Consider the following 10,593-nt stretch of genomic DNA (forward strand, 5'->3'; position numbering starts at 1 on the left):
AACTTCACCTAAAGAGGTTTATTCTAATATATTTTTCCAAAAGTGTGGTTTACCTAGCATTTATGGTAAATGGCATGTTTTTAGTACATGTGTGTAGTTATATTAATAATAATAGGTGTAGGGCTTCCCTGGTGGCGCAGTGGTTGAGAGTCCGCCTGCCGATGCAGGGGACACGGGTTCGTGCCCCGGTCCGGGAAGATCCCACATGCCGCGGAGTGGCTGGGCCCGTGAGCCATGGCCGCTGAGCCTGCGCGTCCAGAGCCTGTGCTCCGCAACGGGAGAGGCCACAACAGTGAGAAGTCCACGTACTGCAAAAAAAAAAAAAATAATAATAATAATAATAGGTATAGTTATGGCTTTCTTTATACTGATACCTTCTATTGAGGCCAACAGACACTGTTTTTCAAGTAGTTGTGGTAATAATATAAAGTTTCATTTTAAATGCACTGTATAAAAAATGAGAATTAAATTTAAAAGTATCAATCAAGGAAATAAGAGATATGATATGCAAATGTGGCCAAACTCATTCAGATCATATTTGAATGAGGAAAATTTGGTAGATACCATGATAGTGACTGAAATACTTCAACCCCACAGCTGGAACAAGTACACTTCATGTTTGCAGATGTTCAAGGGGAAGCTGAGTAACCTTGTGTGGAGATGATAGAGGCAGCCCTTTGGATTAGATGACTTATAGGTCCCCACCAGTTCTGAAAGTCTTGATTTTCCTTACCATTCCATTAATCTGTCAAATCATGTCAACCTCCATGGTTTTGGATATATTCTTCCACTTTGGGATGGGAGTCTGTCTTCTATAGGTACAAATCCACCCTTTCCTCAAAGTTCAGTCAATGTCATATGAAACCTTTCCTGAAATTCTCCTTTCATCACCTCCTCCTTCTGTTCTTTACTCCTTTGGTTTCTATGCTTGGCAACATTCATAGTCTGATTGATCCAGCCAACATTTATCAAATACCTACAATGGACCAGGTACAGGCCATTGACAGTTGACCTTGCCATTGGATGGGTTCACACACCTGACAGGAGGGCAGATAAGCAAACCAGTGGCACTGTTGTGAGCTGAATTGTGTGTCCTCTAAATTTGTATGTTGAAGTCTTACCCCCCAGTACCTCAGAGTGTCACTATATTTGAGGTAAACCTTTAAAGAGTTTCAGCGAGGTCATATGGGTGGACACTAATCCAATGTGACTGGTGTCCTTATAAGAAGAGAAGATTAGGACATAGATAACAGAGATCAAGGGACAACCATATGAGGACACAGAGAGGAGGTGGCCATCTGTAAGCCAAGGACAGAGGCCTCAGAAGGAACCAAACTTGCTGACACCTTGATCTTGGACTTCCAGTCTCCAGAAGTCTGAGAAAATAAATTTCCATTATTTAAGCCACCCAGTCTGTGGCACTTTGTCAGGGCAGCCCTAGAATACTAATATAGGCATTGAAGTATGTATGAATTGTCAGCAAGGAAAATGGGTGGAAAACATCTTCAGAGAGAAAGAGTGAGGGATTCTCTCAAGGGTGAAGATGAGTTTATTAGGTACACATGAGGAAGGCCTTCTTAAAAGAGAAACATGCAAAAACCAGTTGTTTATCTATCTACTGGAAGGATATTAATTGAAGCATTGTTTATAAAGTAAATATTGGAAGGATAACAAAAGTCTATCAGTGGGGGAAGGTGAAAGCAAATTAATAAATCTATAGAAAATTATATTATAAAGCTCAAGGTACAAGGACTTCCCTGGCGGTCCAGTGGTTAAGACTTTGCCTTCCATGCAGGGGGTGCAGGTTCGATCCCTGGTCAGGGAAATAAGATCCCACATGCCTCGCGGCCAAAAAACCAAAATATAGAACAGAAGTGGTATTGTAACACATTCAATAAAGACTTTAAAAATGGTTCACATCAAAAAAAGTCTTTAAAAAAAAAGCTCAAGGTACATTTTCACTCTTAAGTCAATGGTGTTCTATATGCTAGAGAGAAGTGCTAGCTAGCATTCTGCCACTTGAGTTTGGGTGTTTAAAATCAAACAAAAAAATAAAGGTATGATAAAAAAAAGCTCAAGGTACATTTTCACTCTTTTCTTAAGTCAATGGTGTTCTATATGCTAGAGAGAAGTGCTAGCTAGCATTCTGCCACTTGAGTTTGGGTGTTTAAAATCAAACAAAAAAATAAAGGTATGCAAATAGCATTTACTAGACATCTAAAAATCACTCTGATAATTGGAGTGATGCTTTAAAGATGAAATAAGGGAATGATAGAAGGTGGTGTGATGAAGAAAGACTGTACTGTATCTACTTGGCTGAAGCTCAGTGAGGGGATGATCCATTTTTCTCCTATTTACTGTTGAATCTCCTGTGCCAAGCATAGTCCTTAGAACCTGAGAGATTCTAAATAAATAGTTTTTGAATAAATGAATGAATGAATGTTAGGAATCTGAGTTATAAAATATTGGGTTGGCCAAAAATTTCATTTGTTTTTTAAGTAAAATTAAAAGACACATTTTTCGTTTTCACCAAGAAGTTTATTGAACAATGTAGTCACCCTTTTGTTCCACTACCTTCTGCCATTTTTCAGGCAACTTCATAATTCCATCTTCCCAAAATGTTTTATCTTTTTGAGCAAAGAACTGTTCCAGGTGCATTTTACAGTCTTCCAGGGAACTGAATTTTTTTCCATTAAGAAAATTTTGTAAAGACCGAAATATATGGAAATCCAAAGTTGCAATGTCTGGTGAATACAGTGGATGAATCAGAACTCCCCAGCCAAGCTGTAACAGTTTTGCCTGGTCATCAAAGAAATATGCGGTCTTGCATTATCCTCATGGAAGATTATGCGTTTTCTGTTGACTAATTCTGAACGCCTTTCATGGAGTGCTGCTTTAAGTTGGTCTAATTGGGAGCAGTACTTGTTGGAATTAATCGTTTGGCTTCCCAGAAGGAGCTCATAATAGAGGACTCCCTTCCAATCCCACCATATACACAACATCACCTTCTTTGGATGACGATTGGCCTTTGATGCGACTGATGGTGGTTCATTTCGCTTGCCCCAAGATCTCTTCCATCCCACATTGTTGTACAGTACCCACTTTTCATCACCCGTCACAATTTGTTTTACGAACGGAACATTTTCGTTGTTTCAGTAGAGAATCGCATGAGGTGATATGGTCAGGAAGGTTTTTTCCCCACTTATGTGGAACCCAAACATCAAAGCGATTCACATAACCAGGCTGGTGCAAATGATGTTCAACACTTGATTTGGATATTTTGAGGGTCTCAGCTCTCTCTCGTGTGGTATAACATTGATTGTTCTCAATTAATGTCTCGATTTGATCACTATCAACTTCATCTGGTCTACCCAACCATGAAACAGCATCCAGTGAGAAATCTCCAGCACAAAACTTTGCAGACTACTTTTGACACATTCGTTCAGTCACAGCACCTTCTCCATGCACTGCACAAATCTTTTCTTGTGTTTTTACCTTTCTTGAAGTAATAAAGCATAATATGCCAAAAATGTTGCTTTTTTCCTTCCATCTTTAATATTAAAAAGGCTACACTAAAATTCACCAATTTTGATAAGTTTTTTTTTTTAATGTATGCTGATATGACAGCTTACACAATACAATCTAACAAAATTGTTTCGAATGAAGTTAAAGACAACTAAGTGCTACTACAGCCATCTATGGAAAAAAACAAAAAACTTTTGGGCTAACCCAATAAGAAGGCCTATGCTTCTGCTCTGGTTTTGGTATAATTTCATTATGAGGTATTAAGTAGGTTAATGGGTATAAGATTGTCATCTGCATGATAGAGATATTTGAGCAGGAACATTACAGTCAAGACAGTATAATGTTAAAGCAATAAATGTATAATAGTTAAAAGCATAGATAGAACCAGGTTCTAATCTGGCTCCTCCAAGACCTACTCGACCTGTCTGAGATTTTATTCTCTAATGTGCAAAATAAGGTCAATCTGGTGGTTTTTAATATATATTTATATGCATATATATTCTGATTATAAAATAAGCACACTTACTGTTCATGATTTTTAAAATACAGGGCTACATAAAGAAGAGAATAAAATAACTTTTTCTCACCCATCAAGTAATAAGCACTCATAAAATTTTTGATATATTTCCTTTCAACTTTTTTCATACGCATTTGTGTATGACAAATCTGGCATCATTCTACATTTTCAAACTGTATACTGTTTTGTCACCTCATATTATATACAGAGACTGTTTTCTTATGCCATTAAATATTCCTTGTAAATACCATTTAAATGGCTCTATAAAATTCCAGAGTATGTATTTATCATGATTTATTTAATCATTCTCCTAATTTTGGACATTTGGCTTGCTTCCAATTTTCAGCATCAAGGGTTATATTGTAATGAACCTCTTGGCACATAGAATCATTGAAGGGAATTTTTAAATCAATAGTATCAGCTAATTTTAAAGCTCCTGATATATATTGCTAAAATGTTTTTTTAATAAATGTGCTGTTTATATTCCTACTATATTTATTAGCTTTCGCTCGGTTATGCTGCAGTAAAAACAACATCTACATTTCAGATTTCAGTGGGTTCAACAACCAAGGCTGATTTCTTGTTCACAGTTTCCACTGGCTGTGGATCAGTTTGGCTCCTGTCCATGTGTCTCCTTCATTCTGGAATCCAGGATGAAGCAGCAGCTGTATCTGGGGCATGCTGGTACATCTGGGAAAAGAGCAATGGTACAAGTACATGATGCCTTTTAATGCTGCTGCTCAGATAAAGTGCAGGCCACTTCTCACATACCGTTGGCTGAAGCAAGTCACCTGGTCAAGCTCACCAAAACAAGTGAAAAATATACTCCTCCCCTAGAGAAGGGTACAGCCAGGGACCCTATATAGATGGAACAGGTAGAAAATGGCAGCAAATGTTCAGAACAAATAATGCAATATACTAACATTACAATAATTCTAATTTTCCCATAGCTCCATTGACACTGAGAATGACAATTTTTAAATTTTAAATATTTTCAGATTTGATAGAGGAAGATGGTAACATCTTACATAATTTTATACATTTACATACTTGTGAGACTCAGAATATTTTCATGGTTTGTACCATTTAGGTTTGGTTTATTCAGGATCCTTGCCCTTTTTCTATCATATTTTGTGTTTTGGAATGAAGTATTTCTTTTTTTAATTAAGAACATCAAGACCTTACCCATCAAGGTTAGTGTATTTTTTTCTGATTCCACCTTAAATTTATTTATATTACTTTTGATAAATGGCATATTAAAATTCACATGTAGTCAAATTTATCATTTTTCTTTGTAATTTATGGTTTTCTGCTTAGCAAGTGCTTCCCTTTCCTAAAATCAGATTCATTTGTGCCTATTCTTTCTTTTACAATGTTTTTATTTAACCCTTTCACCCATATAAGTTTATTTTGCAGTTAGTGTATGAGGTGAGGATAAAATTTGACCTTGCAATAGTGAACCATCATATAAGTTATACCTTTCTCTACTATTTTCTTCTTTACCTTCTTAATTGGAAACAGAGGCACAAAGCAGAAAGCATACTGAATGCAGGTGGGTGGGAGGGTCAACTGACTTGAATTTTAGAAATAGCCCTGAGATTAAATTGTTATATGACTTTAAGCAGTTCACATAATTTTTCTGGCTTTCTACCACTTCATCTGTAAAATGAAAACATTGGAGCTCAAAGAGCCCATTTATCCCTAAATCTCTTTGTCTCCTGTCTAGGTCCGGCATATTCCTATTACACATCCTATCACTGACTGATCCTGTGTCTATGGCAGATATGGCTAGTGCGATGGGCCCCTTTTTCTTTCTGAGTTAAAATGATCAGAGAATTCTTCTTCCCACATTAACCCAAGAAGTTGCTGAATTAGATATTTGCTGAACAGATATTTGGATTAGGAATCCAAATATCTGTTCTTAGGTAATTCTGCCTGTGCTATTCTGAAATCGCCTTCCTGTCATGAAATCAAGAGTCCGTTTTGATCCCACTAGTACCCAATGTTCGAATCCAACTCCACTGCCCTTTATTCTGTATTCATATACATAAAGATTTAGAAGTAAGCCTTACATTGTTCCATTGACTATGGGCTATGGACTGCAAGTTATGTGTTAATAAAGGTGCTGTTACCATTGAACTCGCTTGTATTGTAAATTAACTTAGAACTCAGTATGTTCCCAATTACTGTATGTGTGTGGCAGATTAGAACAAGCTATTCCAACACTTTTAGTTGATAACTTAAAAAAATCAAATAAAAAACTAAAAGTGTTGGAATAGCTTGTTCTAGTCTGCCACACATACACACAAAACAAAAACAAAAAACAAAAAAAAAACTAGCCAAAGACTTTCAGGTTGGTAGTGACAGGGTAGAAACCAGCAACCAGATCTCTAGACTTTCAAACCCAGTGCTTTCCAATATATTAAATTATTTCTCCTACAAAGTCAATCATAAATCCTTCCATTCATACCAAGGCCTAGAGCCGTAAGCATTCCCCTTTAGTTGGCCAAGAGGAGAAATGAAACATTTGCTTTTTGTTTTCAATTGCTAGTAGCAAAATTAAATTGATATGGTCAAGATGGAGAATTGAAATCAAAATTATGTAGGGAATAAAAGACAGCATAAATTAGCATTTGCTTCCACTGTGGTTTAAAGAGTTAGCATTATGCCAGCCTCATATAACATTCTGGGGGTGGGTTTATGGATGGATTGGGCAATATATCAAAAACAGCGTTAAAGACCAGTGAGTTAGACATGGCAAAAGGTCACTGCAGAGTAAATGAATGGTCATCGACAAAGGCTGTTCTCAGGGAATATTGAATTATTTTCCCTGATATACGGTGATGTAGGACATGTATGATTACAGAGCATTCAATGTACAAGGATTCATTGTTATGCTCTCTTTCAATCCTTTTGTTAATTTACAAGTTTAACGTTATGCCATCTACCCAAAGTCACAGAGTGAGCCAAAGGAATAGCAGATGGATTAGTTATCCATGTTTATATAACAAATTACCCCCAAACATAAAGGCTTAAAACAACAGTAAACGTTTAATATCTATTACAGTTTGCATGCATGAGAAATATTGGAGAGAACTGGCTGGGTGTTTCTGTCACAGAATCTCTCACAAGGTTGCAGTCAATATGGTGACTGGAATTCCAGTCATCTGAAATCTTGATTGGGGCTGAAGGATTTGCTTCCAAGGTAGGTCCCTCATATGGCCAGCAAATTGGTAATGGCCATTGGCAGGAGGCCTTGACTTCATCTTACATAGTCTCCTCCATAGGCTGCTTGAATGTCCCCTTGCTATGGCAGCTGGCTTCTCCCAGAGTGAGTGATCCAAAGGGGATCAAGGCCAAAGTCCCAGCATCTTTTAAGACCTCATGTTAGGGCTTCCCTGGTGGCGCAGTCATTGAGAGTCCGCCTGCCGATGCAGGGGACACGGGTTCGTGCCCCAGTCCGGGAAGATCCCACATGCTGCGGAGCGGCTAGGCCCGTGAGCCATGGCCGCTGAGCCTGTGCGTCCGGAGCCTGTGCTCCGCAACGGGAGAGGCCACAACAGTGAGAGGCTCGTGTACCACAAAAATAAAAAAAAATAAAAAAAAAAAGACCTCATGTTAGATGCCATCCATCGTGATTTCTGCAATATCCCATTGGTTACGAGGTCAACCCTATTTGGTACAGGAGGGAACTACACAAGTGCGTTAGTATCAGGAGGTCAGGATCATTGGCAGTTTAAGAGTTTAGAAGAATACCTAGCATATAGTAATATTATTAAACTATAAAGTAGTATATTACTATTAATAATTAGTGTTACTATATTAATATTTTATAGCATCATAATTCTAAAGATTCATAATTTTTTTTCTGTTCCTATAGTCTAATTTTTGTAGGTTAAAGAAAAGAGATGAAAACATTTGGTTATAGAGTGAGAATCTGGATGCCATGACCATGGTCTTAATAACGAACCTAAGTTTTAAATCTGCCCTTAAAAATTTAGAGAAAAAATGAGTTAAATAACAGTATCTTATTTATATTTAAACATGAATAGTGATTGGATGAGTAACTATACCAATAACTATATACATATAGTATAACTATAATACATATAGTATATAATACATATAATACAAATAGTACATATAAAACATATAGTATATAATATATATGGTACATAATACATATAGTATATAATACATATAATATGTATAAAAACATATAGTATATAATACATATAATACATATAGTACATAATACATGTAGTATATAATACATATAATGCATACAGTATAATTATAATACATATAATAGAATGACAAGAATGGTCACCCAAAAAGTTCTTATAAAATTCTGTGGGAGTTTGGGCATTTTGAAAACTTTGTGGAATGAGGAGAGACTTAATGGAGAGAGGTCATTGTAATGAATTATTTAGAGATAATTAGATTTTTAAAAGAAAAGGAGTAGAAAAGAGGGAACAGAATGAGTTAAAATGTGATGATGGGAAATCAGAGTATTCCTGGGATGGGGGAGAAGCATCGTTTCATTTGGCTGAAGCACTGGATGGAGACAACAACTATAAAGTTTATTCTTGAGGTAATGCAGAGATGCTGTAAGTGAAGCAGGGCCTAAGAAAAGGTTCATCAGGCAGCTTTTGCAAGCTGAACTAGAGGAGTAAGAAAATAGACAGAAGGAGATCAGTTAGAGGCAGCTGTACAAGGCACTCGAGGTTCAATGAGAATCTAAAAATTATGTGTCAGCATAAAAATAACTTACTTTTGATATTTTTAACAGACATTTTTAACAGACAGCTTTATATATTTTTTTAATGGGATTTATAGTTTGGGGCATCTGAATGCACGTGGGTGCTGAGGAGAAGGCATTAACCAAACACTCTTTCTCCTAGAGCCGAAGAGGTTGAATTTAGTTGACATCATCTCTGTTTTCTTTATTCCTTCATCCAAAACCATTTTGTTAGTGACTGCATTGTTCTAGTTGCGATGAAAATTCTGTGAGGTGACAATGAAGAAGACTCAACTTATGCCCTGTTTCTTTGTTTCCCTTAGGATAAAATATGTTCAAAAGAAGGTGCTGAGACTTGTTGTCTTTGATCCCTCTCTTCCTATTTACTCTTTTCTTTTTTTGAAGATTTAATTTTACTTATTTTTGGCTGCTTTGGGTCTTCGTCGCTGTGTGCAGGCTTTCTCTAGTTGAGGCGAGCAGGGGCTACTCTTTGTTGCGGTGTGCAGGCTTCTCCTTGTGGTGGCTTCTCTTGTTATGGAGCTCTAGGCATGCTGGCTTCAGTAGTTGCAGCATGTTGGCTCAGTAGTTGTGGCACATGGGCTCAGTAGTTGTGGCTCATGGGCTCTAGAGCACAGGCTCAGTAGTTGTGACACACGGGCTTAGTTGCTCCGCGGCATGTGGGATCTTCCCAGACCAGGGCTTGAACCCTTGTCCCCTTCATTGGCAGGTAGACTCCCAGCCACTGCGTCATCAGGGAAGCTCTCCTCCTGTTTACTCTTGAACTCACTCCAGTGTGGTCTTTGCCTCCATGGTTTTATTAAAGATGTTTGTGCAAGTTCACCAGAGACCTCCTCCATGTTAACAAAGCCAGGGGTCAGTTCTCAGCCTACCTGTTCTTTCATAGGTAATTACCCAGTTCCTCCCTTTTGCTGCTTCTTGTCACTTGTCACCTGTCTTGCTATATCCCTCTGCTGATTTTCCTCTTGCTACTACTACATAATTTTCCACTGGTTTCTGCTACATAATTTATTTTACCAGTTCCTTTTCTTCTTTCCTACCTTTTAATGGTTCAAGTATCTAAGGGCTCATTCCTTGACCTTTTCTTCTTTATCAGCACCACTTTCTTGGTGATCTCATGTAGCCACCTGGATTAAAATGCTGTCTTGCTGTTGAAGACGTCCAAATTTATATTTTTAGTTTAGACTTTTCTCTTGCCCTCTGATCCATATATCTATCCATCTGCCTACTCAGTATGTACAACTAAATATAGAATTGATATTGCAAACTGAAAGTCCAAAACTGAACTAATCTTTTCCTACAAATCTGTTATTCACATAGGCTTTTCCATCTAAGTTGGAAGGGTTTTCTTCCTTGGATTTATCCTTGGCTTTCCTCTCTCTTTACTCTACCACATTCAATAGCTATATCACAAATCCCATTGGCTCTACCATCACAATAAGTCCAAAATCCATTCTACCATCCTGGTTTGCATCACCACATCACTACCATCTCTCACCTGGATTACTGCCTTAGCCTGCTGTACTTGCCTTCTCTTGCCACACCCAACCAATATAATTTCACTACAATGTAGGAATAATTATTTAAGAATATAGGGCTTCCCTGGTGGCACAATGGTTGAGAGTCCGCCTGCCAATGCAGGGGACACGGGTTCGTGCCCCGGTCCGGGAAGATCCCACATGCCGCGGAGCAGCTGGGCCCGTGGGCCATGGCCGCTGGGCCTGCGCGTCTGGAGCCTGTGCTCTGCAACGGGAGAGGCTGCAGCAGTGAGAGGCCCGCGTACCGCAAAAAA

This window comes from Neophocaena asiaeorientalis, unplaced genomic scaffold (assembly GCF_003031525.2).
Source record: "Neophocaena asiaeorientalis asiaeorientalis breed wild unplaced genomic scaffold, Neophocaena_asiaeorientalis_V1.1 scaffold78, whole genome shotgun sequence".
Taxonomy (NCBI): domain Eukaryota; kingdom Metazoa; phylum Chordata; class Mammalia; order Artiodactyla; family Phocoenidae; genus Neophocaena; species Neophocaena asiaeorientalis.